Here is a 25493-nt window from a genome sequence, read left to right on the forward strand (position 1 = left end):
GAATGTAAGAGCTGAACTTGTGAAACTCTTAGAAGAAAAACAGTGTCTCTTTGATCCACAGGTAATGGTTTCCTAGGTATGACGCCAAAAGAACAAAAAAAAAGAAAAAGAAAAAAGAAATTGAAGTTAACCAAAATTTTAAATTGTTGTGCTTCAAATGATCCCATCAAGAAAGGTAAAAGACAACCCACAAAATGGGAGATATTTGCAAATGAAATTTGATATGGGACTTACATATAGAATATTATAAAGAACTATTACATCTCAACAATAAAAGACAAATAACTCAATTAAAAAATGGGCAAAGAATTTGAAATCATTTCTCCAAAGAAGATACACAAATGGCTAAGAAGCCCATTAAAATATGCTTAACATCACTGGTTATGAGAAAAATCCTAATCAAAAGTTTACACCCACTAGGATGGTCAGAATCAAAAAGTCAGATAATAACAGGAGTTGGTGAGGAGGTAAAAGGGAACCCTCATGCATTGTTGATGGTACTGTAAAATGGTGCAGCCACCTTGGTAAACAATTTGCCAGGTTTTCAAAAAGGTAAGTATAGACAAGCATAGGATAACCACAGGACCCAGCAATTCCCCTTCTAGGTGTGTACTAGAATTCCCCTTCTAGGTGTGTACTCAAGAGAACTGAAATTATGTGTCCACACAAAAATCTGTACACAAATGTTCACAGCAGCATTATTCATTCTAGCAAAACACGGAAACAACCCAAATGTCCAAATGAATGGATAAACAAAATGAAGTCCATCCATACCGTGGAATATCATTCAGCCATGAAAAGGAATGGAGCTCTGACACACGCGGCCGCATGGATGAACCTTGAACACTATGTTCAGTGGAAGAAGTAAGTCACAAAAGCCATACACTGTGTGATTGCACACACATGAAATGTTCAGGACGGGCAAGTCCACAGCGGCAGAAAGCAGGAGCTGGGAGAAGGGGAGAACAGGGTGTGACTGCTAAGGAGGATGGAACTTCTCCTCTGGGTGATGAAAGTGTTACGTAATTAAAGAGGGTCATGGTTGTACAGTGTATTGTGAACGTGCTGAAAAACCATTGAACTGTACACTTTAAAAAGGTTAAATTTTTTCTCTCTGCTTTTTTGCTAGTTTATTTTTAACTACAGAAAGCTCTTTCTATTCCATTTTTTTCGTTTACTTCCCCTGTTTTCTTTTTTCTTTTTTTAATTGAAGTACAATTGATTTACAATGTGTTAGTTTCAGGTATACAGCAAAGTGATTCAGTTTTTTATATATATATATATATATATATACACATATATATATATACACACACACACGCACATACATACATACATATATATGTATATATATATATATATATATATATTCTTTTTCAGATTCTTTTCCCTTATAGGTCACTACAAAATATTGAGTAGAGTTCCCTGTGCTATACAGTAGGTCCTTGTTGGTTACCTATTTTATATATAGTAGTGTGTATATGTTAATCTAAGAGGATTTATTTTATGTTGTGTGAATCATAGCTCATAAACACACACACCCTGTGGCCAGCAGTGGCCTCTGGCAGCAGCACAGGGGATGCAGCTGTCGTCCTGACCTTGTCCAGCGAACGGGAACTGTAGTGTCTCTCAGTGCTCAGGGCTGGTGGAGAAGAGATGAGATGCGATGAGAAGGTTCCCAAAGGGCAAGACTGGGATACAGCAGCGATTTTCAAAATGGAAAACATAAGGTGTGCGTACCCGTGGGAGGACCTGGGTCCACCCACTGCGCTTCGCAGCCTCAACTCCATGGGGGTGACAGCTTTCCTCCGCAGTGTCATTGTAAACACCATGGGTTGATACACACATACAAGACCCACATCCTACAGTTTACAGAAGATTTTTTTCATTCATTAACTTAGTGATTTCCAAAGCATCTCCAACATCCAAATCTGTGGAAACTGAGGCGTCAGAGGGTTAAGAGACTTGCCTAAGAGGACTCTCTATAGACAACAAAGTGGAGCCTCTAAACCGACACCACAAAGGACAGACAGCCAAAGGCAGGGAGCGGTCTCGCCACGTTACAAATCCAACAATTTTGTAAATTAAACCCCTTTTCTCCATGGCCTACGAGGAAAAGATTTGGGCCATTTTCCAACGGTTTACTCAGCTCTCCTATCCCCCGGCTGCCACCATCCCCCAAAACAACAAATGCAGCTAAGTGCTCCAAGAGGCATGCTCAATCAGGCCAGGCCCAACCCTGGCTTCCCTGAGTCAAAGCACAGCGCGTATCACAGCGCCATGGGGCGCACGGGCCCCGCTGTGTGTCTGCTGGTCAGGGACTTGCAGGCCACTTGTGGTTAGCGCCCCATCTGCTCTGACAGAGGCACCTCAGTCACTTTTCCTTGACTGCTGTCACCATCGTCGTGTTCACGGCTTTATACGAAGGATCAGGAGCGGCATTCCTGAGCTGCTGGACTGCGGGGGGCAAGCGGGTGGAGAAGAGGCCAGCGGCCGTCCAGGGAGGGACAGAGCTGCCCAGCTGTCCGGAGGGACCACAGTGTGACTCACTCAGAAAATCGAGGCTCCCCAAAAGGGCAGTGAACCAGCTTTTTCCTAAGGGTAAGAGATGAGATTTCTTCACATCAAATCATTGGAATTCCCAATTTAGGAAGGAGATGGCTTTATTATCCCCACTTTATATAGGAGAACCGGACACAGAGGCTTGCACCAAGCCCCAGAGGAAGCTGCAAACTGGGACTGGAGTTTATGAAACATGGGATCCAGGGGTAAGACCCTAGCCAGGCAGACTCACCCTCTACATCTCCATCCTCTCACCGGTAAAATAGCAGCAGCCCTGTGATCTGGCAGGTCTATTTCGGAAGGTTTCCCAGATGGGACAGAGCTGCAAAGGCCTTGTGCACACTGCAGATTGCTGTCTAAGTGCCGGTTATTATTCCTGCCCCTGGGCTGTACAACTAGTGATTCCCTCCTCGGGGGCTGCCCTCAGGTAGGGAGAAAAAAAGCTCCATTTATTGAGAGATAATTACGTGCCAGACACCGGGTGAATCTTTCACATACATTATCTCATTAAATCCATTTACAACGGTACCCGGAGAGAGGCTATCATCCCCATTTTGCGGAAGAGGAACGTGCAGCCCAGCATCACTCAGTGAGCAGGTGGGGGCGTAATTCAGGCCTCTGCCCGCCTTCTCTCTGCCTGCCCCATGCTCGCCCTGGACCAGAGCACTGCCCACGTGCTCCTGTTTGTCTACTCGGCTTTCACACCACAAAGGCGGAGACCAGCACTTACACAGACTCTTTCGACACACTCTGCCTGGCCTGAAATATTTACCATCTGGTCCTTTACAGAAAACATTTACCGACCCTTGGCCTGCAGCAGCTAAGAGAGGGGGCGTGGGTCCCCGACTACCTGGGTTCAGGGACAAGCATCCCCGCTTGGCAGGGTGACCGAGCCCAGAGGAGAGTTACATAACCGCAGGCGGGTGTCACTTCCCTCCTCTGTGAACCGGGATAATAATAGCGCGACTTCACGGGATTGTGGTGGAAACTGGAGACTCTCCCCACGAAGCCCCCAGCCAGGCCTGGCGGGCCATCTGTCAGTACTTCTGGGCAGGGCTGGGGGGCTGCCGCCCCGCCCCCTGCAGCCCAGCCCCTCTGCCCTTCCCGGGCGCACATGGCCACCAGCCTCAGGAGATGAGAAGGGCTGCGTCTTCCTCCTCCGTCTCCATGGACGCCTGGGATGCTTCGCTCATCACTCTCCTCCTGCAGCACAGCTCGCCCCGCCCCGGGGCTCAGGTTTAGGTTTGGTGGAGAGTCAGGGCCACGCCTCTGAGGCTAACAGCCACCAGGGGGTTTGGGCCGGAACTAGAACCTGCAGTTGCGGGGCGGGGCGCGGTAATGCCCCAGGAGCAGAGGAAGGGCCCCCAGTTTCCCACTTGGGTATTTTAAGAACGTCCGGAGGCAGGCCAGGCTGGTGATGCTCGGCCACCATCTATTTTTGACCATCCCAGGCCTTTAAAGACTGTGGTTGAAATACGTCTTTCAAATACAACTGTCCTCCTTTGAAAGTAGTAGTGGCCTTTTAAAGGCAGCATTGAGAGATTTTAAACCAGAGCCTGCAGTTCCAACCCTGCAAAGATTCTCTGAGTGACTCAAAATGGGCTCAGCGTCCCGGTTCTGAGGACCCCTGCCATCAGCACCAAAGGCCGCCCCACAGGCCATGCCAGCCTCCCCTCCCCCTAGGGAGGGGGCCGGGGCCGTGGCTGTGAAGGCCCAGGCCTCGTTCTCTGGCAGGGCCGGAGAGGGCACCGCTCCAGGGCCCAGAACACTAGTGGGCAGCACGTGGACACGTGGTCAGAAGACCCGGCTGCAGTCCCGAGGGCCTGGTCCTCCGCTCGACCTCCGCTCCTCTCTCAGCCGCTCTTTCCTCGGCCAACCGTCCAGGACGAGGGCTCTCTGAGAGCCCTTAGAATCCTTCCACCACTGCTGGGAAGTGACCTTTACTGAACACCTGCATCCCAGGTGCCACGCGGGGCCCTCAGCCGGGAGGCAGGCCTCTACGCACCTCGGAATTAGGGTCTGATTCCAGGCCTGCCTCCTCCAAAGTTCCAAATGCTTTAGTCTGCTCCATTCTCCCTTTCTGTATACAGTTCCCAGCTGGCGACCCCAGTGTCACCCTCTCACCTGGACAGGCTCGGGGGGACATGGGGCCTGTGCAGAGTTCTCTGCCCCCCTGTAGGTCTGGGAGGGCCTCTGCTTCTAACCGAAAGAAGGAAAGGGGAGGGAGGAGCACGGAGAAGGGGAGGGGGACGCAGAAGGAACACATACTTTACGTGATGCTCTGGAGTAAAACAAATACCTGCAAAAATACTAAGTGGAGTACCTATTAATAAAGAACTCAAAAGCAACAACAACAGAGAAAACTGCAAGAGCCCCCAAAACACATAATCTGGAGCTATACACGCTTGTTTCCCAAGTAAGTGAAACCAAAACACCTTGCGCTCTTGTCATCCAGAGTTTTTAGTACAAATGGACGTTAGGAGCACCGAGGTGTAGCTGTGCTCCTGGCCCCGAAGTGAGCCTCCTCAGTCTGTGATACCTGCTGCCTGTTAGACGTAAGGACCCGGCAGGCGGAAACAGGATGTCACAGTGTGAACAGGGGACAGACCTGCAAAGTTACTGAGCAGTGCCATCGTGGGGCAGGCCAGACATGGATGCCAAAAGGAGAGAGCCCATGGTGACAAGGAAAGGCTGCAAGACGGGAAATAACCCGACAGCAAGACCAGAACAGACCGACTGAAGGACTCAGAGGCCCCTCGGGGGTCCAGGTCCCCCCTCCCCAGGACTGGCCAGGGGCCCGCGGCCCCCATCTTGGCCAGACGCCAGCAGCTTCCGGGGCCTTGGGCGTCGCAGGGCAAGAAGCACCCCTCTCCCACTTTCAGAGAGCCTTCGCAGACATGAACGAGTTAACTGTGCCCCACACAACTTGACACAACAGCAAAGCCACACCCGCAGGGAGAGACGTGTCACACGTCACAGTCACAGAGTATCGGTGGGGCGGGAAACCAGCAGGAACACGCAGTCCACGGTCGGGAACAAGGGGGGAGGGGAGACGGGACACGGCAAGTTCAAGGGAAGGTGCCCAGAGTGCACTCCTCCTCCGAGGCTCAAGAAGACCAGGGTCTCCTCGCCCTCCCCCCTCCTTCAGGACAAACACCAGGGCGGCATGACAGTCAGCCCCTGGGTCTCGTCCTGGCTCTGCCACTTAAAAAACACGTGGCCTTGGATGCGTCCCCATGTGTCTGCAGACCCCACTGCCCTCGTCCTACGTTTCCAGCTCCTGTGAAGCAGCTGTGCTGGTCCAGGGCTCTGAACACACCGGGGAGAAGAGGGTGACCTCAGCACGTGTACATGACCTGTGGCCAGAAGAGCATCTCTCGGCAACTAAACCTGTGATACTTAATTCTGTGTGTCAAGTTGACAGGGCACTGGGGCCCAGACGCCTGGTCCAACATTCTTCTGGGCACATCTGTGAGTATGTTCAGGAGGAGATCGTCACTGGAGTTGGTGAGCTGAGTCAAGCAGGCTGCCCTCTCTAATGTGGGCAGGTCTCAGTTGACCGACTGCGGGCCTGAGTAGATCAAAAAGGCCGAGTACGAGGGAACCGCCCCCCACCCCTGCCTGACTGTGAGCCAAGACATGGTTTTGTCCTGCTTCAGACTCAGGCTGACACCCTGACCCTGCCTGGGTCTCCAGCCTGCTGATTGGAGGCAGATCCTGGGAGCCTTCAGCCTCCATAACTGTGGGAGCTAATTCCTGATGATAAATATACACGTCTTGTTTCGGAACCCTGTCTAATACGACCTCCCAGAGCACCTTGGATGTATACGTGTCAGAGAAGATGGCAGAAAACCTCTGCTGGAGAACACTTCCTGCACACCCTTATAGGCATTAAAACCGGTAAGGATGACCTCAAATGGTCAGACATTAAAATATATGAAAGCAACAATGGTAGAACACACGTGGTCAGATCTTTACTGAAGACGGAGCCTGGGGCTTGGGAAGTTTCGGAGCAGAACCGCCAACATGAGAAAACAGTGAAAAGAAGGCCCTTGGAGAAAAGATCAGGGCTAGTGAGTTTAACAGAGTGAAAGCGTAAGAAGGATCACGGTGAGGGGCCTTCTTCCACTAGAGGAGCAAAGACAGGAAAGCGGGTCAAAGTGAAGATGGGCAACTTGTTCACACAGGAGGACTGGATCGTAAGGTCAGCTCTTGGACTGGATCTTAAGAGAAAAATCGTATAAACATAACTCATGGGCTCACAACCCAAGATTTTGGCACCTACCCTTCCAAAGCTCACTCTAGGCTCAGATCTAGGCTCAGACATCTCTCTCCCCCCCTCTCTTACTCTCTCTCCCCACCCCCTTCACTCAGTTGTGTTCCTATGTCTTTCACTTACAAAAACATCACAAACATTTCTCTAAACCATCAACTACTTCTCTACACCATAATTTTTAAGCAGGTGAATATCACTCTATCATACAGCTGTATCACAATTTATTTAGGTCCCTGTTTGAGGGCATTTAGATTTTCGATTCCTTCCAATTTTTCATTATTTTAAAGAACACTGTGACGAATAGCCTTATACATACTTGCATTAATGTTGACACCTTCCTGATTGTTTCCTTAGGATGAATTCTTAGACGTAGAGTCGCTGGGTCAAAAGTTGTGAACCTGCTCAAGGATCTGAACCTACAGCTGACGCCTTACGGCCTCAGGTGTGATGAAGGAGACAGCCGTTTCTCTGCGCGCTCACCAACAACGGGTTTGTTTCTTTTGTTTTACCTTTGCAGCAGTTAGTTCTGAGCGGGAGAACAGCAAGGAAGACGTCTTGTGAATGAAGCGGTGTTTGAGCTGACCCGAGTGGCTGGGGAGAGCATTTCACGGCAGGAAACAGCACAGCAGCTCAGACAGACCAGATGTGCGGAAGCGCAGGGTCTGGGTAACGCGGAGAAGGATCAGACGGACGGGCTGGCTGGAGCAGGGCCACGGACGGCCCAGAACAGCACCCCGAGGAGCTCAGGTCTGACTCCACAGCACGTGGAAGCCACCAGCAGTTTCTGAGCAGGGGCGATGTGTTTCTGCATGCCGCCCCAAGGGTGCCAAGAACCTGCCAAGAAGGTTGTGAAGTGGCAGGATTGGGCTTCGTAGTTTTGACAGTAACCAGGAGACATGTCTATTTTTCCCACTCTGGTGTGACGTAGGGGTCGGAGCTCTTCACTAGTGTTCCAACAGACTTCCGATGAAGGGAACAAAACCCCGCCCAAGCAAATCAAAAAGGGAGCGAGAACAAGTGTCTGCAGACCCAGCGGAACAGGGCACATGGGGCCTGCGAGCAGCGCTGGCTCATTTATCTTCGTCCTTATTTCTCTCATCAATATTTTATGTCACTAGGAAACTCCAGTTTCAATTTCTGGTAATGAATTTATCACGAGACCAAGAGCAAGGTGCGGAGGCGGAGGCCCGGGGAAGCTGGGCAGGGGCAGCTCCAAGCCTCAGCTGCTGGCTCAGCCGCCCCGCCGGGCAGAGGGGCTGCCGGCCCAGCGGGGGAGCACCGGCCCTGGGAGCCGGGCTTTCGTCTGTGCGGGTCACTGATTCCCCAAATAAAGCCTCTTCAGAAAATGCCTTTCCTCCCCGGGAGGCTGAGTGGTGTCAGGGAAGGTTAGCTGACACCACTGATTAATCACTCACTGGGCGCAGAGCCCTGTCACAGAACAAGGAAAATAAACGAATTCAAACGGCAGCTTCTCTTCTCGCGGAACGTGCGCTCTCCATCCACACGGCAGCGTCAGCAGAGGGCTCAGGGCACAGTAGGCCCTCCGAAGTGCCTTCTCGGAGGGGCAACTGCTGCTCCTTGAAATCCTGGAGTCTAATTTCAGGGGAAGTCACTTAACGTAGCCCAGCTTCAGAAACCTTATTTCACAAAGTGGGGAAAAAATAATAACAGCAGCAGACACTTTAACATCACTTGCTATGTGCTCCCAAAGATATATATATATTCATCCATTTTCACAACAGTCCCAGGGTAGGTGCTGTCACTTACAGGTGAGGACAGTTATGCCTAGGTAGGTGAAGGCCTTGCCCAAGGTCACAGAGCTGGTTTTAGTTTCAGTCTGTGGTCTCGGTCACGTCACCATCCCGTATTAGTCCTGTGTCAGTGAGACAGAGCTCATTTTGGTGCAAGCGACAAAAAAGTTGTTAAACCCCACGCCAGCTGGCTCAAGCAATTATGAAATTTAACAACTTACAGAAAATTCAAGGTACATTACTGTTTCAAGTGCGGTTTGACGCAAGGCCTCCAATTACATCACGGACTCAGTGTCCGTCTGTGTCAGCTGCACGTCGTGTGGGGCTCCGGTCTCAGACAGGCCCCTGCATGCAGTCAGGGAGGCTGCTGTCTCTGCGTACCGCATACAGGCTAGCATTAAACCAGTGAGAAAAGTAGGCTCTTCTCCACTATTCCCAGCAAAGTCTTCACTGTGTCCCGTTGGTCAGATTGGGTCACGTGATCCAGCAGCCAGGAGGATGCAACGTGCTAATTAGTGGAGACCCAGGTCAAGTCTTCCACCTGCCAGTGGCGGGGTGGAGTCCATGTGAACACCTGGGCTGGTCCAGGGAGGACAGAAGCAGGACACAGCAGCCAAAGAGCAGGAAATAGTGTCAGGGGCAGAAGCGCAGACACCCACCCTGCACTCTTCTTCCTGCTACGCCCAGAACAAGATGGAAATGCTGATGAAAAGACTTCACTTGGAGTGACTCTATCAGAAGGAAGATGCAGCATCCCTCAGCTCAACTCTCACCAGAAAAGAAGAGGACAGGGGCCCTTGGCCCAGCCAGGAGCTGCTCGGCACCCCTCCTCCAGCCCTCGGGACGGCCTCTGCCCGTCAGACACCAGGCCGACTCTGGCCCCAGGCCTTTCCTGCTCCTGCTCCTCTGTCTACACTGCTTCCCCGGGATCTGTGTGTCCGGCTCCCTCTTCTCATTCACGTCTCCACCGAGACGCCAGCCTCACCAGACAAGCCTGCTCTTGGTACTTTAACTCTCCTGAAAGCCATCGCTGCCACCTGAGCAGCCACGTGCACGTGTGTCCTTCACTTGTCCGTCCTGTTTTCTCACTGGAAGGGGATCTCTGTGAGGACAGGAGTCCGTTTTGTCTGAGGCCTTCTCCCTGTGCACAGTGGGTGTGCATCTGACATGGAGTAGACACTCAGTAAGTACCTGCTGGATAACGAAGGAATGAGGCCTGCGAGTGCTGCTCTGACCAAGCTGCAGCGGGGACTCTGGGGGTGGAGGAGACCCGGGCAAGAAGGCCGGGAACACAGGCGGACGCCGGGACCCTTAAGCACCAGCTCCTCCACGGCCCCCGCTGCCCCAGTCAGCAGCACACAGTGGGCCACAGGGGTCTCCGAAGGGCTGGAGGCCCACAGCGGGACGGAAGAGGGTGACCGGAAGAGGGCTTTAGAAAGCGGGCGAGAGAAACGCAGACAAAGAGACAGGGAGGAAGCAGCCCTCAAGAGAGCAGGGCAGGGCTAGAGACAACCATCGCTCCCCCCCAGCAGCCTCGGTGCCAAGCTCATCTGAGTCCGATCCAAGCAGGAGGGCGAGGAAGCACCTCTGACCACGTTCTGGACCAGAACTGTACCATCACAGAACTGCATCTTGAATTGAAAGGGAAAGGGACATCAGGAAAAAGAAAAGAATTCTGAAGAATGGTAATCAAGTTCTTTGTCTCACTGAGCAGGTAAATCTGTTTTCATTGAGAAAACTGAAATAAGACTATCATTCAGCTGTGACATTTACCACACAGATTAATTAATTACCTAAACAGATCTGAGTTAGAAAAATAAGTTTCAGAGAATCATAATATAAACACCCACAATTTCAGGGAAATGTATGTAAAATTCATCATACAAAGCCTATGGGATAATATTGGTTCATTTTTCCTCCTTATAAAATTAAGTTTTAGTCATTTCCCATTTCCCCATAGGGCAATCCCTGATAACTACTGAATATGCAAAGTTCATTACTGCGAGGTAACATCATTGCCGGTGATGCACCAGTTGAAGACCATAAATATCCTGCAAACAATCCCATCTCATTCTATGAGGCAGACATTATGTTTCCTGCTTCCCCTTAAATTTCTGATGAACTAACAAATGATTGAAAAGTTCTTTGCGAGGATCCCAGGCCAACGTGGGATGCTGATCCCCAATGGCCAGTCTGTACACTGGCATCAAAGCTAAATGTTTAGGATAACAGTCCCGGGTGACCCCACTGGCCAAAGGGGGACAGAGCCCCAGAAAAGGCAGCCAGAGTCTGCCCACAGTCAGGCTTTCCTCTTGTTTCAGAGTCGGTCTTTCTAAGACTGCTCAGACTCGCCCACGTGACAGGTTTACCAGAAGTCCCACCTTCCCTCTGCAGGAAAGGAAGAAGCCTTGCACTGCGGCCACACCCACTATTTCTGCCCTGCACGCCCGGGCCCCGCCCTCGCTGCTGTTCCCTCCTGGAGCCTCAGTTCCTCTCTGGGCACTAACGGCGAGTGTGTCCCAGGTGTGCTTGCTTCTGCGCTAAGTGCTCTGGACACACGACCTCCTTGCAACCGCGTGGGGAAAGACACTACTCCATCTCACAGGTGAGCAAACAGAGGCTAAAGAGGTTAAGAAACCGGCCCTGGGTCAGCCAGGCCCGGCAGCGCTGCGGGGAGAGCCCAGGGCCTGGCCTCTGCCCCAGGGACCTCAGCCACTGGGCCCCTCTGTCCTCAAGTGCGGAGCCAAGCTGTGGGCTCCATGAGCACTCAGTGCCTCCCCGGCCGCTCTGACCGTTAGTGAATCACAACACTGTCATAGCTCGGCCACTGCTGTCCTGAACCAGCAAGTGTTCCCTGTTTGGATACTTAAGCCTCTCCTCCCCAACCAGCCGGCAAGCTCCTTCAAGGAATCTGTCTTCCCCGGTCCCCTGACCAGGGCACAGAAGAGGCTCAGCAATCACGTCCTGGCTCTTTCTGTGCAGACCCCGTTCCGGAGCCCTGGGTTCTGCAGGATCCCCACCAGCGTTGCCCCGTTACAGGAACACGGAACTTCACCACCTCGACCTGGTTCCCTCTTACAGGTCAGCAGCCCTGCCATCAGCCCCGCCATCAGCCCCAGGACCTTCTCCTGATCATTCAACAGCAGGTCAGGATTTCTTCCCAACCAAGCCTTTATGAGCCTTCATTTCCTCCCTGAAAGACCAGGGATGGGGCTGGGAAGTTCCCACATGGTTTGTGATTTGTGCTGTGCCCTGACACCCCGTCAGGTCCACTCTGTGCCTCGTCTTACAGGGAGGAAAAGGGGTCTAAGTGCTATCTTTTTTATTTTCATTTTTTATGGTGATGAAAAATACATACAATTTACCATTTTAACCATTTTTAAGTGGCATGAAGTACATTCTCACTGGTCTGCAACCATCACCACCACCCACCCAGAACTTTCATCACCCTATCCTGGAGCTCTGTCCCCAGTGAACACTATCTCCCATTCCTCCCTCCCCCCAGCCCCTGGAAACCTCTATTCTACCTTCCGTCTCTATGAGTTAGGCTGTTCCAGGTACCTCATGTAAGCAGAATCATACAATATTTGGCCTTTTGTATTTGGCTTATTTCACTTAGCGTAACATTTGCAAGGTCCATCCATGTAATAGCCTGTATCAATACTTCCTTCCCTTTCAAGGTTGAATAACATGCCATTGCCTGCATATGCCACACTCTGTCAATGAACATTTGGGTTGATTCTACCTTTTGACCACTGTGAATAAAGCTGCTAACAAACACTGGTGTATAAGTATCTGTTCAAGTCTCTGCTTTCAATTCTTATGGAGACATACCTAAAAGTTGAGTTGCTAGATCATATGGTGATTCTATGTTTAATTTTTGAGAAGCCATCATACTCTTTTCCACAGCAGCTGCACCATTTGACCTTCTCACCAGAAACACAGGAGATTCCAATTTCTCCGCATCCTGGCCAACTTTTGCTATTTTCTGTTTTTCTGATAATAGCCATCCTTTGGGGCATGAAGTAATATCTCATTGTGGTTTTAATTTGCAGTTCCCTAATGACTAGTGATGTTGAGCACAGTTTACTTTGTTTACTGGCCATTTGTTTATCTTCTTTGGAAAAGTGCCTATTCAATTCCTTTGCCCATATTTTAATTGGGTTTTTTGGTTTTCTGTTGATGGGTTGCAAGAGTTCTTTTTATATTCTGGATATTAATCTCTGATCATATATATGATTAGTAAATATTTTCTCCCATTTTGTGGGTTGCCTTTTCACTTTGTTGTTAGTGTCCTTTGATGTAGAAAAAATGTTTTTTTTAACTTTGATGAAGTCCAATTTATCTATTTTTTCTTTTGTTTCCTATGCTTTTGGTATCACATCCAAGAAATCATTGCTAAATTCAATGTCATGAAGCTTTTCCCCATGTGTTCTTCTCAGAATTTTATAGTTTCCGCTCTTACATTTAGGTTTTAATCCATTTTGACTTCATTTTTGTATACAGTATGAAGTACGGGTCCAGTTTTCCCAGCACCAGGTGAAAGACTGTCTTTTTCCCATTCAGTGGTCTTGGCAGCCTTGTTGAAAATCAATTGACCATATATGTGAAGGTTTATTTCTGGGCTCTCTATTCTATTCTGTTGGTCTATAGGTCTATCTCTATGCTAGCACCACACTGTTTTGATTACTGTAGCTCTGCAGTAAATTTTGAAATCCAAAAGTGTAAGACCTCCAAGTTTCTTTTTTTTGTTTTTCAAGATTGTTTTTGGCTATTGAGGGTCCCTTGAGATTTCACATGAATTTAAGGCTAGGTTTTTCTATTTCTGCAAATGAATTGGGATTTTGATAGGGATTGCACTGAATCTATAAATTTCTTTGGGCAGTACTGACATCATAACAATTATTACGTCTTCCAATCCATGAACATGGGATGCCTTTCCCTTTTTTTAATGTCCTCATTAATTTCTTTCAGCATTGTTTTGGGGTTTTCAATACAGAAGTCTCTCACCTCCTTGGTTAAGTTTATTCTTAAGTATTTCATTTTTTTGATGCTATTGTAAATGGAATTGTTACCTTAATTTTTCAGATTGTTTCTTGTTAGTGTAGAGACATGCAACTCATTTTTTGTGTTGATTTTGTATCCTGTAACTTTACTGAATTCATGTATTAGTTCCAACAGTCATTTGGGAAATCTTTAGGGGTTTTCTATGTATAAAAAGATCACATTATTTGTGAAGAGATAATTTTTCTTTTTCCTTTCCAGTCTGGATGCATTTTATTTCTTTTTCTTGCCTAATTGTTCTGGATAGAATTCTAACACTATGTTGAATAGAAGTGGTGAAAACAGATTTTTTCATCTATTTTTCAGTCTTTTTCACTTCAAAATTTTTCAGTCTTTCACCTTTGAGTATGATGTTAACTACAGGTTCTTTGTATTTTAAAAGCTTACTGGAAGGCTCAAAATAGCAAGTGTTTTTACTTTTTGATAAAAGTATGTCAAATCAGCTTGATGACAAACTGATTGCCAGGTTTATATTTTTTTTATTGGTGAAAACTGAATTAATTAGTATTTAATCATATTTGCATCATTAGTAAAATCATTGCAAAACCTGTAGTTCAGTGGTGGTTGGTGGTGGGGAGAGAGGGGTCAATGTAACGGGTCTTTTATACGGAAATGCTGGGAATTACTAGGACATGACACGATGTAACATATGATGAGAGTCATTAACTTCCTTCTTCTGTACAGGGTCAAGCTACAAAGACTTTGTTTTCTTAACATGAAAAAGTATAAAAGGGGACATAATGAAATTCTATAAAATTATAAAATGATGGTAAAAGCAAAAACAGACTAACTCATAAAATTGTTAAATATTTTTATAGATACTATTTCTTTAAGCATGAAAAAATAATTTTTGAGGAAATAAAAAGTAATTTACACCCAAAGGTTTGCTCAGGCCAAATATAATCAAGTTCTGGAAGAGTTTGGATGAAACTATGATGACAAACCTATCGCCAGGTACTAAAGGAAAACTAGAGATAATAATACTGAACATTTTGAGAGAACTTACCATGAGCCAAGGACTTTTTAGGTGCTTTATGTACGTGAATTTATTTAACCTCACAACTACCCTATGAGGTAGATGTTATTATTTTCCCCATTTCACATATGAGGAAACTGAGCTGCAGAGCAATGACGTTAACTAGTGTGAGGTCACACTGCTTCCCGCCTGGGCTCCAGGGAGCCTTCATCCCTACAGTCAGCTGAATGATGCCCCAGATATGTCAAGTCTTAGTCCCAGGAACTGGAAAATGTTCTGCTATTTGGAAAAAGGATCTTTGAAGACATACTTAAGTTAAGGATTTTGAGTACCCTGGATTTTGTGGTTGAGCCCTAAATGGCATCCCATGTCCTTAAAGGAGACACCAGGGAGGTGTCACAAACACACAGAGTGGGGACACACAGCAGGTACGGCCATGTGAAGATGGGACAGAGGTTGGGGTGATGGAGCCAAGGAACCAATCCCCCCCTCCACTGTTTCCAGAGGGAAATGAGGTCCTTCCTACTGGATTGTGGACGTCTGACCACCACAGCTGTGAGAGAAGACACTTCCGTTGTTTCAAGCCCCCTGGTTTATGGTTATTTGTTACAGCAGCTGCAGGAAAGTATTCTCGCTCCAACCAGGAGCTGGGCATCTCCTACTGGAAGAGTCCACCCTCAGCTGAAATCACAGCGGCCACCACTGCTCACAGAAAGGCCTTAGTGAAGAGGAAACACACAGCCAATCGGATCACTGGCTGAAGAAGTAATTCAACAGCACTAGCACTTTCCAAAGTGCTTTCCCATTGATCTTACCAGCTGACCATCTGACCCCCACCTGATCTCCTTTGTACACAAGAGAAAAAATAAGGTCACTTGTCAGTTTACAAACATAAAAGCCGAGACACGGACTCCAGGCTTCTGCTTCAGGGCACCGCTCCTCCCACTGTGCAGATCCAACTCCACAAGAAGGGAAATGACCGGGGGCGGGGGGGAGGGGTGTCGTAACATTTGTGAACACACCTTAGAGTCTACAGCGCTCCCATAACCACACCATTTAATTCTCACAACACGGGCAGCTCCTCTGGCCACCCCTGCTCTACAGATGAAGAAACGAAAGCTGACAGTAGTCCAGCGACTCCCTCCAAGACGCACAAGGACCACAGCGGCCTGACCGTCAGTCAAAGGCAGTTCCTCCTGCGCAGCTACTGTCGTGTTCTGCGCACACGGGGCGCAGGCCGAGATGCACACGCGCCAGACCCAGATGCACATGTGGCTTGTGGGGTGGGCTTTTTTTGCATTTAAAAATAAAAATAGTCTTGACGTAAAGTTAAAAACAGGAGGGTGATTTGCATAAGACCCTGCGCTCTCAATTACACCAATTACTTTATAATTACAGGCAATGCCATCTTGAGTTTTTCAAAACCTACGTCTATTCTTAAAGAATCTGTCAGAAAGAAGGCTTCTTCTCAGGCAGAGGCTCCAATTAGTATCCACGCTGCATGCAAAGGAAGCAGACCTGCTGGAGCTCCAGGGAGGAGGAAAGAGGCAGTGCTTCCTTCCACACAGGCCTGCGGGGAGAGCAGGGCCTCGGACAGCCTGTCCCGCCAGCCCCTGCTCCGGGCACTGCTGCGTCTGTTCCCTGCTCCCCCCTCAACCCAGCTGTAGCCACTGCCGTAGGTCTGAGGCGGGTGGACGAGAGCCTGGCCTGCTGAAGTTGGGCTTCTCCCGGCCACCCTTACGAGGCTCAGGAGAAACTACCGGGACCGGTGGGCCTCCGTCCACCCTACGGAATCCCTCGTATCCTTCTCTGCTGAGTGCACCCGGGGCAGTGAAGTGTCACCATCGTCTCTGTCCCCAGGGATGCTGGCCCGGAGGACTTCCTTGAACAGGTGGGAGCACAGGCACCCGCGGTCAGTGAGCCCGGCGTCTGCATGACCTCAGGTCCCTTCTTCAGGCCCTGGTTACCGTCGCACCCTGAGCTGGGACTCAGGACCCCCAGAGATCCCCGAGGCCAGCTCGTTCTGGGTGAAGACGGCACTCTGACTCTGGCGCTTGGGGGCAGGGCCCACCCGGGCAGGGCCCACCCTAGCGCTACTGATGCAAACGCAGTGTCAACACATAAAGTCACTACTGGACAAAGCAGGTCTCCTGACCCTGCCACACACAAGCAGCCACGTGACCGGGGCTCTGCGTTCTCCTCTTTATCGCCTCTATTCTGCAGATGTGAAAAGTGAACCGCGGAGAATGGTTAACCAATGTTCCCCAGGCTGCGTACCTAATAAGGGGCGGGACAACCACTGGCGGGAAGGCGGATTCGGATTCGGAATCTCTCTGCCCGGTTCAAATCCCACTCAGCAGCCTATGTGACCATGGCGAGTGTTTTAACCTCTCTGTGCTTTAGTGTCTTCATCCATAAACCAAAGGTAATAATAGTGCTGACTTGATAAAGTTACTGTGAGGACTGAAGGAGTTAATGCAAGTAGAAAGACAGGGGAAACATCTGGCACGTGGGATACACTCACTAAATGTTGGCTATTTTTATCAAACGTTCCGCCTGCTTGTATCCAGTCACCACGAGCGGCCCTCGGCCCCAGACCCCAAACCCATAGGCTCTGTACGTTGCTCTTCCCATCTGTCCCCTCCCTCCCCTTCTCAGGACCGGCTGCCACATGCCCTCCAGGACTCACGGCCGACCCTTAGCAAGACCCTCGGCCTCACCTTCTCCTATGAACCCCCTCCACCTGTGCCTCTAACTAAGACCCCGCTCTTCCCTGGAGACCCGCTCACCCTCGCCCAGGACTCCTTTGGCCTCTGGGCCCTCCTGGTGCATCTGCCCCAGGCTCGGGGCTGCTGCTACGCCCTCCCCAGACTCCCCTATAAAGGACCTTGCTTGGAAGCTCCTGTCGTCCGACTAACGACTGGGCCACCCACCTCCCATCCTTGTAACGTATCTCCTGCCCCTTTCACCCTGAAGAATTTAGCACCTGACAATCCCTTTGTCCAGCATTATTCTTTTCCTGCTTTGGTGATTTAACATACAAATAATCACGTTACAAAGGCCGCATCCTCCCTCTTCCACGAAGCCTTTCCTCTTTCCTAACTTATCATAAGCATGATTTCAAACCTCCCCTATTCTGCCCACCACCTCCTGTATTTCAAGTCCGCTTCCTCAAGCAGCTGGTCTCCGGCAATCTTTCTACCCACCCCCGTGGGTTTGGTACTTGAGTCTACAACCCGGGCCTGCCCCTTACCTCCCCCAGGTCCCCATCTTGATCCCATGTGGACCACTGTGCATACCCCTCACCTGCACCTCCATGCCCTGCCACCGGTCTTCTCCAACCAGACTTGGGCCGACTTGCACAACTGAACAAGTGTAAGGAGAACACACGACTGTGCTGCTTGCTTCAATCTGTGATCACTAGGCTCCAGGGGGCCTGGGGCGCCGTCAGCACTCACACCTGTGGTGCCCGCTCTCTCCGCTGCCAGACACTATGCTGAGGCACCTCGTCTCTAACGTAGGATGGCTGCTCACCAATCCTCACCTCGGCCGACGGCCTTGTTTCTGTTCAACTGAGAAAACTGCAATAGTGGGGAAAGGATGTCCACGGCTCCCGCCACACATCCGTCTGCCTTCGGCGTGTGTGCATGTGACGTTCCCTCCCCTGTCACCGTGATGGCTGCGCTCTAAGGCCAGCCTCCCCTGTGTGTTTGATCCCATCTCTCCTCATCTGCCCAAGGACGACACTTCAGCAAGTGGCCCTTCTCTCTCTTGCAGCTTCAATTTTTCTCACTCTACTGCACCTATTCCATCAGCATGCAAACATACTGCTGTTTTCTTCTATTTTAAAAATCTCCCAACGATGCTTCCTTCTCTAGCTGTCCCATTTCTCGTTCCCTAGAGCAGAGTTCCTCAAGCAACGTGTCTGTGCCTGCTGTGCCTTTGCATCTCCTCCATCCTCCTATGAAATTGCCCCCATCTCTCACCAACGCTGCTCTAATTCAGGCCACCAGTGTCACCCACGCTGCAAAAGCCAATGTCGGTTTTCAGCCTCAAGCCTCTTAATTATCGTCGGTGTGTTACACTGGTTGTCACCTTCTCCTCCTGAAACACTTCCTCAGCAGGGCTCCCTGGACCACATGCTACCTGGTTTCCAGCCACATCTTGACCCCCCCTTCTCAGTGTCCGCCTTGGGTCCCTCTCACCTTGCCTCTAAGTGCCAGGGCCCCAGGGCTCAGATTCTAGACCTCTTCTCCGTCTCCTCCCACTGCCTGGGTTGGGTCATCCAGCCTCTGGTTTTCAACACCATCAATGTTGAAAATGTCACCCGGATTTGTACCAGCAGCTCAGGCCCCTGCTCCCAACTCAACTCACACATCACGCTGCCCAGTAGGCATCCCCGCACCGATGTCTAATGGACCTCAGAGACCTAATGTGCACCAAACTGTGCTCCTGATCTTCCCAAACCCGTTCTTCCCACTTTTTTCCCAGGACCAGTTGACGCAAAATCATCCTTTCAATTGAAAAGCTAAAAACACTGGAGTCACCCTTGACCTTTCCCGCCTCCTTGCCCCATGTCCAATCCGTTAGCAAATGCAGTCACAGCCCTTTAACATACAGGGAGAACCACCTATTTCCCCACACGTGGCCAGACATTGCTCCAACCCAACAGGCCCACGCGGCCCACCCCTCCCTTTCTCTGTGATCGCCCCTGTTCTCAGCCCGTTAACACTGCTCCGGCCACACGGCCACCTCCCTGCTCCTGGGTCACCCACCCCTGGCATTCTCCTGTCTGCAGACCAGGAATGCACCTGCTATCTCCCCTGCCTGGAAGGCCTTGCTCCAAAGCCTGCTCAGCTCCTAGAAGGCTTTGCCTGAATCCCACCGTCTGGGAGGACTTCTCCGACGTCCTACCCAAAACGCCCACCCTCTCCACAGTTCCCTCCTCTGCCCTGTCTCCCGCCAGGCGCTGCCCCCTCCCTAGCATAGAACTGTGTATTTATTTACTCACCTTGTTGTCTTGGATGCTGTGCTTTTGTTTCCTGCTACATCCCCAGAGCCCACAACAGTGCCTGACACACAGCAGGTGCACAAAGTAGCGGCTGAATGAAGAAGTGGTGGCCACTGCATATCAACACATCCAGACTAGAGTGCACGGCTTACACTGCCTCTAGCCCCCGCCCCCACTCCACACACACACACACACACACACACACACACACACCCGTTTTGTTGCCCACGATTCCCCAACCAGAGCTGGAAACCTGGCATTCATCCTCGACGCCTCCCTTCCCTGTGACCCCAGACCCCACCTGCACAGGCCTGGCTGCGCCACCTTCAACACACACCCCAGCCCAGCTCCCGAATCCCTCCCTCCCTCCCTCCTCCGCACCCCACGTCTCCGCTGCGCCCACTCCAGTGAAATCCTCTCTGGGGACCACGTCTGGCTGGTCTCTTGGCGCCTCCTGCACCACCACTCCCCCCTCCCCCCTCCCCAGCTCAGCTCTTGCCACTTTGGCCTCCGTCCGTCCCCACCCCTTTCTCAAGCACCCGCCACAGGCCAGCACGCCTTCTCCCAGAATGCCTTTGCCGGCTCTTCGCCCCGCCAGCTTTTCTTCCCTCGGGTCTCGGCTGACTCTCCCCAGGGGACCCTCTCTGACCACCACGACCACGCCAGCTAAGGCAACTCACACCCACTCACCCACTGTTCCCAGCACCTGTATCACTTCCCTCCAAGCACGTATTAACTGCAATCGCTTCATTTATCTACATGCATCCCCACTGAACCTGTGACATCCCTAAAGGCAGAGACAGAATAAGGAATAAGCAAACACTAGGCCCCCAAATGCACGAAGCACTGGGCAGAAGCGAGTTTGGAACCGCGCTGTCCCCCTGCCCCCGAGAACAGCTGTTGTACAGAAGCAGTGATGGGGCCCGGCAAGAGCCCCTAAAGCAGCTGGCCGCAAGACTGGCTTCCTGCTCTTCCCAGCCTGCCCTCGATCTTGCCCTGGAGTAATTTTTCTATCGGTTTCGTAGAATGAGGGGAGTCCTCTCCATCAGGCAGCACCATCCCAGACAATACCATGTGAAAGGGCTTAAGAAGCAAGAAATAACTCATCCCAAAATATCCCGTACTCGGTTTCCAGCTGCTCTGAACAGCTGGATGCTTTTTCTGAGCCAGATAGCTTCTGTCTCTACGCTAATAAGATGGGGAGAAACCACACACAATGAGATGAGTGAAATGGGGTCACTGTTAACTCCCTTGGGAAGATAAGCGCCGTCGGCGTTCTCCAGGCAGGCTTTCAGTGAAAAGTTTTCAACTCCGTGCTGAGCATCGGGCTGGGTACCATGATCAAAGACTTGTGCCTAAAGTGACCCCCATCCTGGAGTTTATAAACTAGATATGCTGAGAAAAATGACGCACGTTAGACAATTAGCGAACAATATGATGGAACGGAATTAAACGCTAAATAGTGTCATTCAGGTTCAGAGAGGATTGAGGGCTCCTGGAGAAGCTTCAGGCTCTGCTTTGAAGGAAGGGAAAGTTGGAGAAAAGGCAGGCAGTCCGGAGGGGGAAGACATCTGCAAAGGCGCAGAGCTGGGCAGGAGCCTGGGTGATGCGGCTGGCCGGACCGAGTTAGAAGGGAGGATTTAGAACCAGCTACCTGGGTGTGAGTCTCCAGGTACCACGTCCACAGTGACAGACAAAGATATTACCTGCAACCCCTCCTTCCTACCTCCGAGAGCCTAGAGGGAGGGGCCCGAGGGAGGCTGTGCTGGCAGAAAGCACAGCGGGAGATGCAAGGCCGCCAGGGGACGGGCCACCAGCCCACCGCTTAGAGGCCAGGCTGAGACTGAGAACCGCTCAGCCTGGGAAACCAGTGACGGCGCCTCGGCTTGGATGTAACAGAACACACACTTTGTGGAAACACATTTCTTTTCTCGTACTGAATATGAGGTGGCTGGTAAGCCAAGGCCACATGCCGGCCACGGCAGCTGTTCGCTGGGCAAGTCAAACAGGTCACAAAGGGCATCCCCCCAGGACAGAAAAGGCATCCAATGCTCCTTCAGGAAGAACAGCTATGATGCCCTAGAGTCACACCTTCCTGCTCATGGCTTTTGTACTGCCTTGTTTCTGGAAACAAAGAGTTTGGTAACTTTCTGTGGCAAAACTTTGTTCCCTCCCAAATACTGCCATCTGTATCTAGACTGTGAGAAACCCCCAGTCTGTCAAGCATTCTGCTAGTCTCCACGTAGGAAAGCATGACCTTCCAGAAACGAGGCGTGTTGCAGTCTGGAGCAGGTGGGGTTAACAGGGAACACCCCGCCGGAGCCAGCAGAGCAATGGGAAGTGGCTGGACACCCAGCTCTCCCCTCTTCTGAAGGTGCTCTGGACCCCACAGAAGACTCTGTCCCAACACAGCCTGCTACGTGCTGCGGGGTCCCCACTGTGGGACATGCCAAGTGCGGCCACCCCTAGTGAAGACAGCACTGCATTTGGAAACTCGGATCTGAGCTCAGGGCCCGGCGCACCCCGTGTACCAGCTAACAGCCCCGAACCAGCACTGCGCACCCCCATCCTGGAGGCTAAGTCCTCCCCGGTGAAGGCAGAGGATGGGCTACTTCAGTGTATCTCACTCTCAGCTCATTGCAGGACCACCTGGGGTGCTGTCTGAATGCAGGTTCCCAGGTGCTGCAGGACATTCACTGGGCCTCAGGCACAGGCCTGGGGTTGCTATCTTTCACAGGGACCCAGAACGAATCCCCCATCTGAGGGACCACCAGTCTCTGAGGCCCCTCCGATCCCCGCACCCCCTGACCTGGCGATGCAGTAGCCCACGCAGGTAAAGGAGAAAAAGCGGTTTCTGTTGTAAAGGCCTCCGGGCCCTTCACAGCCCATGGCCAAGCAGACTTACTGGATTCTTGTCGCCTTGGGCCACGCGGCCGTGTTGGGGCTGGTGTCCTGCTGTCTCCCTAAGGGGCTGTGAGCAGCTCAAGGGCACAGGACATGCCCTGTTCAGTCTCTCCCGAGGCACCCAGCACAGAGCCCTGTGGGGCAGGCGCACAACGGAATCCTAAGGATGCCTTGCGTCCTTTCTGTTCGTTCCATCGCCTCCTGTAACCCAGAAGACACTTGAATTAGGGTCAGAATTGGGAAGACAAATGCTTGCAACTTCAACTTGGGCCTCTGTCCAGGGCCCACAGGGCCGGGGGCTCCCAGCGTGCGCGTCACGATTCAGCCCAGCATCCTGAGCCACCTCCTGGGAAGAAAACAGGCATCTCCCCAGCAGAGAGCTGGCTGCAGCGCCCCCCGCCCCCCGGGGCTCCTCTCTGCGGCCCTGTGGTCGTTTCTAGCTCAGCCTCCCCACCAGTCAGCGCTGGTCCTGGGAGATGAATGTTTACGATTCCCGGCTCGGGGGTAAGAAGCGACTCCAAGCAACCTGCCGCCCAGGGAACTGATCCTACCAGGTTAACTCTCCACCTTTTTAGAGCCGCGGGCACCCCGATGCTTCATGACCTGTGCCACTCCAAGGCAAGACTCCCTTCTAATGAGCTGAGCGATGTGGGGAGGCCCCCGCTAAGCACCCCAATGATGCCCTTGTCCCAAGAAGGGGGACGCCCTGAACGCCAGGTCTGCCCACGGGGCAAGGCTATGAAGAAGCGGGATGGACAGGGCTGGCAGGGCTTCTGCGCCTGGTGGCGGCCAGCACGGACAGAGGGCTGCCCTCCCTCCTCCCTGTCTCACAATGGACAGCTTACAGGAAGTGTCTCCTTTACGTCAAAGGCCCCGCAGCTAGAAGGGCCCCACCCTCTGCCCACTTACGCAACTGCCACCTCAATCATCATACCCTGCTTTCCCACAGAAAAAGTGACATTTTCTGCAAAAGGTCTCCTTTCTTGGGCCTTTGAAACCACCCCAGCAAGCCGGGGCAGAGGGCGCGTGAAGGCGTGTTCCAGACGCGGGGAGCGGCGGGAAAAGAGCCATCCCCCACCTCTTCCTCCTTAAATAGCTCCGCCTTCCCCTTCCGGCCAGCAAGCCGTCTGCGTCTGCGGGAAACGGATCTCCGCTAATTAACCCCATTACCTCCGCCTCAGCGAGCAAAGGCGCCTCCGGGAGATAAAACACCGCGATAGTTCGCGAGACCCGCAACTGGGCCCACCAGGAGGGCACGCTTACCTCACCACGTGCGCCTCACCACGCGCGTGGCCCCTATGCCCAGCGACCCGCTGCCCAGTGCACTCCGGCACGGGCCCGCTTGCTCTGATCTGCACTTCAGCCCCATCTCCCTGCCCTCGGCCCCCTTCTCACTCTTTAATTTGGGCTTTAATTTGTCGCGCTCCCTGTGCTCCTCTCACCAGCCTGTGTCTGTGCACATTTCTGCTTTTTCCTACATTTCTCCATTTTTGTGATCCAGAGGGAGCAGAGGAGGAAGCAGGTGTGTTGGGGGGGCTGTGGCGGGTGGGAGGGGCCTCCATGAAGGGCAAACCCAGGGCGAGGGGCCGGGACGAGGAGGTTGCTCACCGCACACGCTGCGGATTTCAGGGACAGGGCGGCCCCTGTTGAGTCTTCGCTGATAGGGGACAGCAAGTAACAGAAGGAAACCAAGGGGAAAATTCTCCCGAAAAACAAACCGCAATGGGCCCTGGGCCCCTGGCAGGAAATGACGGAGGAATGAGATGCCACAACTGCTCGTCCCCAGCCTGCCGCTCACCCACCCCAACTTCTACCCGGTTCCAACTTTCCCTCCTCGCCCCCTCTGACCACACAGGAGCCTGGACAGCTGACCAGAGAGGCCAGTTTCGGGCAAGTCGCATACCTCCCGGGGCCTCTGTTTCTCCTTCTGTAACGTCCCATCTGCACGGAGGGAACTGAGCGGACTCGTTGGATTCAGAGCAACCAGAGTGGGGCGGATCTCGCCGCCTTGGGGAACAGGGAGGGGCTTGGTTGGGGAGGTTGGTGGAGAAAATATTTGGAATCGGAGGTTTTGAACGGGCACAGCTCCCACCGGTAGGGGAGCACGGCACTCTCTGCCCCATCCAGCATCTGCCCACAGCTCCAGTCTTCGAGCCTGTCCACCCCCAGGCCCAGCATCCTCCCTACAGCCCCTACCTTCTGGCTCCGACAGAACCTGCTAAGCTGTCAGATACTCCTCACCCTCTCCTCCCCTGCTTCCCCAGCCTCTGGCTCTGGCTTCCTAGTCGGAAGGGGTGATTAATGAAAAGGCCACGTGGGCGATGCATTACTAGATTAAATTCAGTAAACAGCAGCCCCTGCTAGATTGAAGAATCCTGACCAGCATCTGGGTCACAACTGGGTCCCCACGGGGGTTCAGCTGGCATGAGGAACGGCCCAGGCGGAGGGCAAGGAGCAGCTGAGTCATCAAACCCCAGAAGATTTGAGCCGAACAGGGTTTCAGAGGTCACCTGGTCCATCCCGCTAACTGACTCAAATCCCCCTGCAACACATCACGTCACCAAGACTCCGCCTGGAGCTCCTCGGATGTGGGCGACCTCGTTTCTCCCAAGGTTCTCTACTCCACGGTTGTAATTTGTTAGAAAAATAAACTCAAGCCTGCCTCACTTTAACCACTATCCAGCCCAATTCATTCATTCATTCATTCATTCATTCAGCAATTATGTGCAGATCACCTTGCATGTGCCAGGCACTGGTACACAATGCCAGGCGCTGGTCCATGATGCCAGAGGTGCCGTGGGGAATAAGACATAGTGCGTCCTCCTGCAGAGACACAAACCAGCAAACAGCCCTCACATTCTAGAGCCCGGCTGGATGTGCAAGGACCTGTGGGGACACATAGGAGAGATGCCACCGGGGTGTTTTTGTGGGTTACGGGGGTGCAGGTCA

At 51.7% G+C, this 25493-nt stretch overlaps 1 protein-coding gene across 1 annotated transcript in view; it reads right to left on the bottom strand.

Moving 5' to 3' along the window:
• OPCML (opioid binding protein/cell adhesion molecule like) overlaps positions 1 to 23863 on the bottom strand; it is a 1243265-nt gene extending 1219402 nt beyond the window's left edge. Inside the window, exon 1 of the mRNA XM_082341076.1 lies at positions 22546 to 23863. The gene's annotated coding sequence lies outside the window, so the exon portion shown is untranslated. The remainder of the gene's footprint in view (positions 1 to 22545) is intronic.
• Positions 23864 to 25493: the final 1630 nt, after the last annotated feature.

This window comes from Balaenoptera borealis, assembly GCF_965194805.1.
Source record: "Balaenoptera borealis genome assembly, chromosome: 11".
Classification (NCBI taxonomy): Eukaryota; Metazoa; Chordata; class Mammalia; order Artiodactyla; family Balaenopteridae; genus Balaenoptera; species Balaenoptera borealis.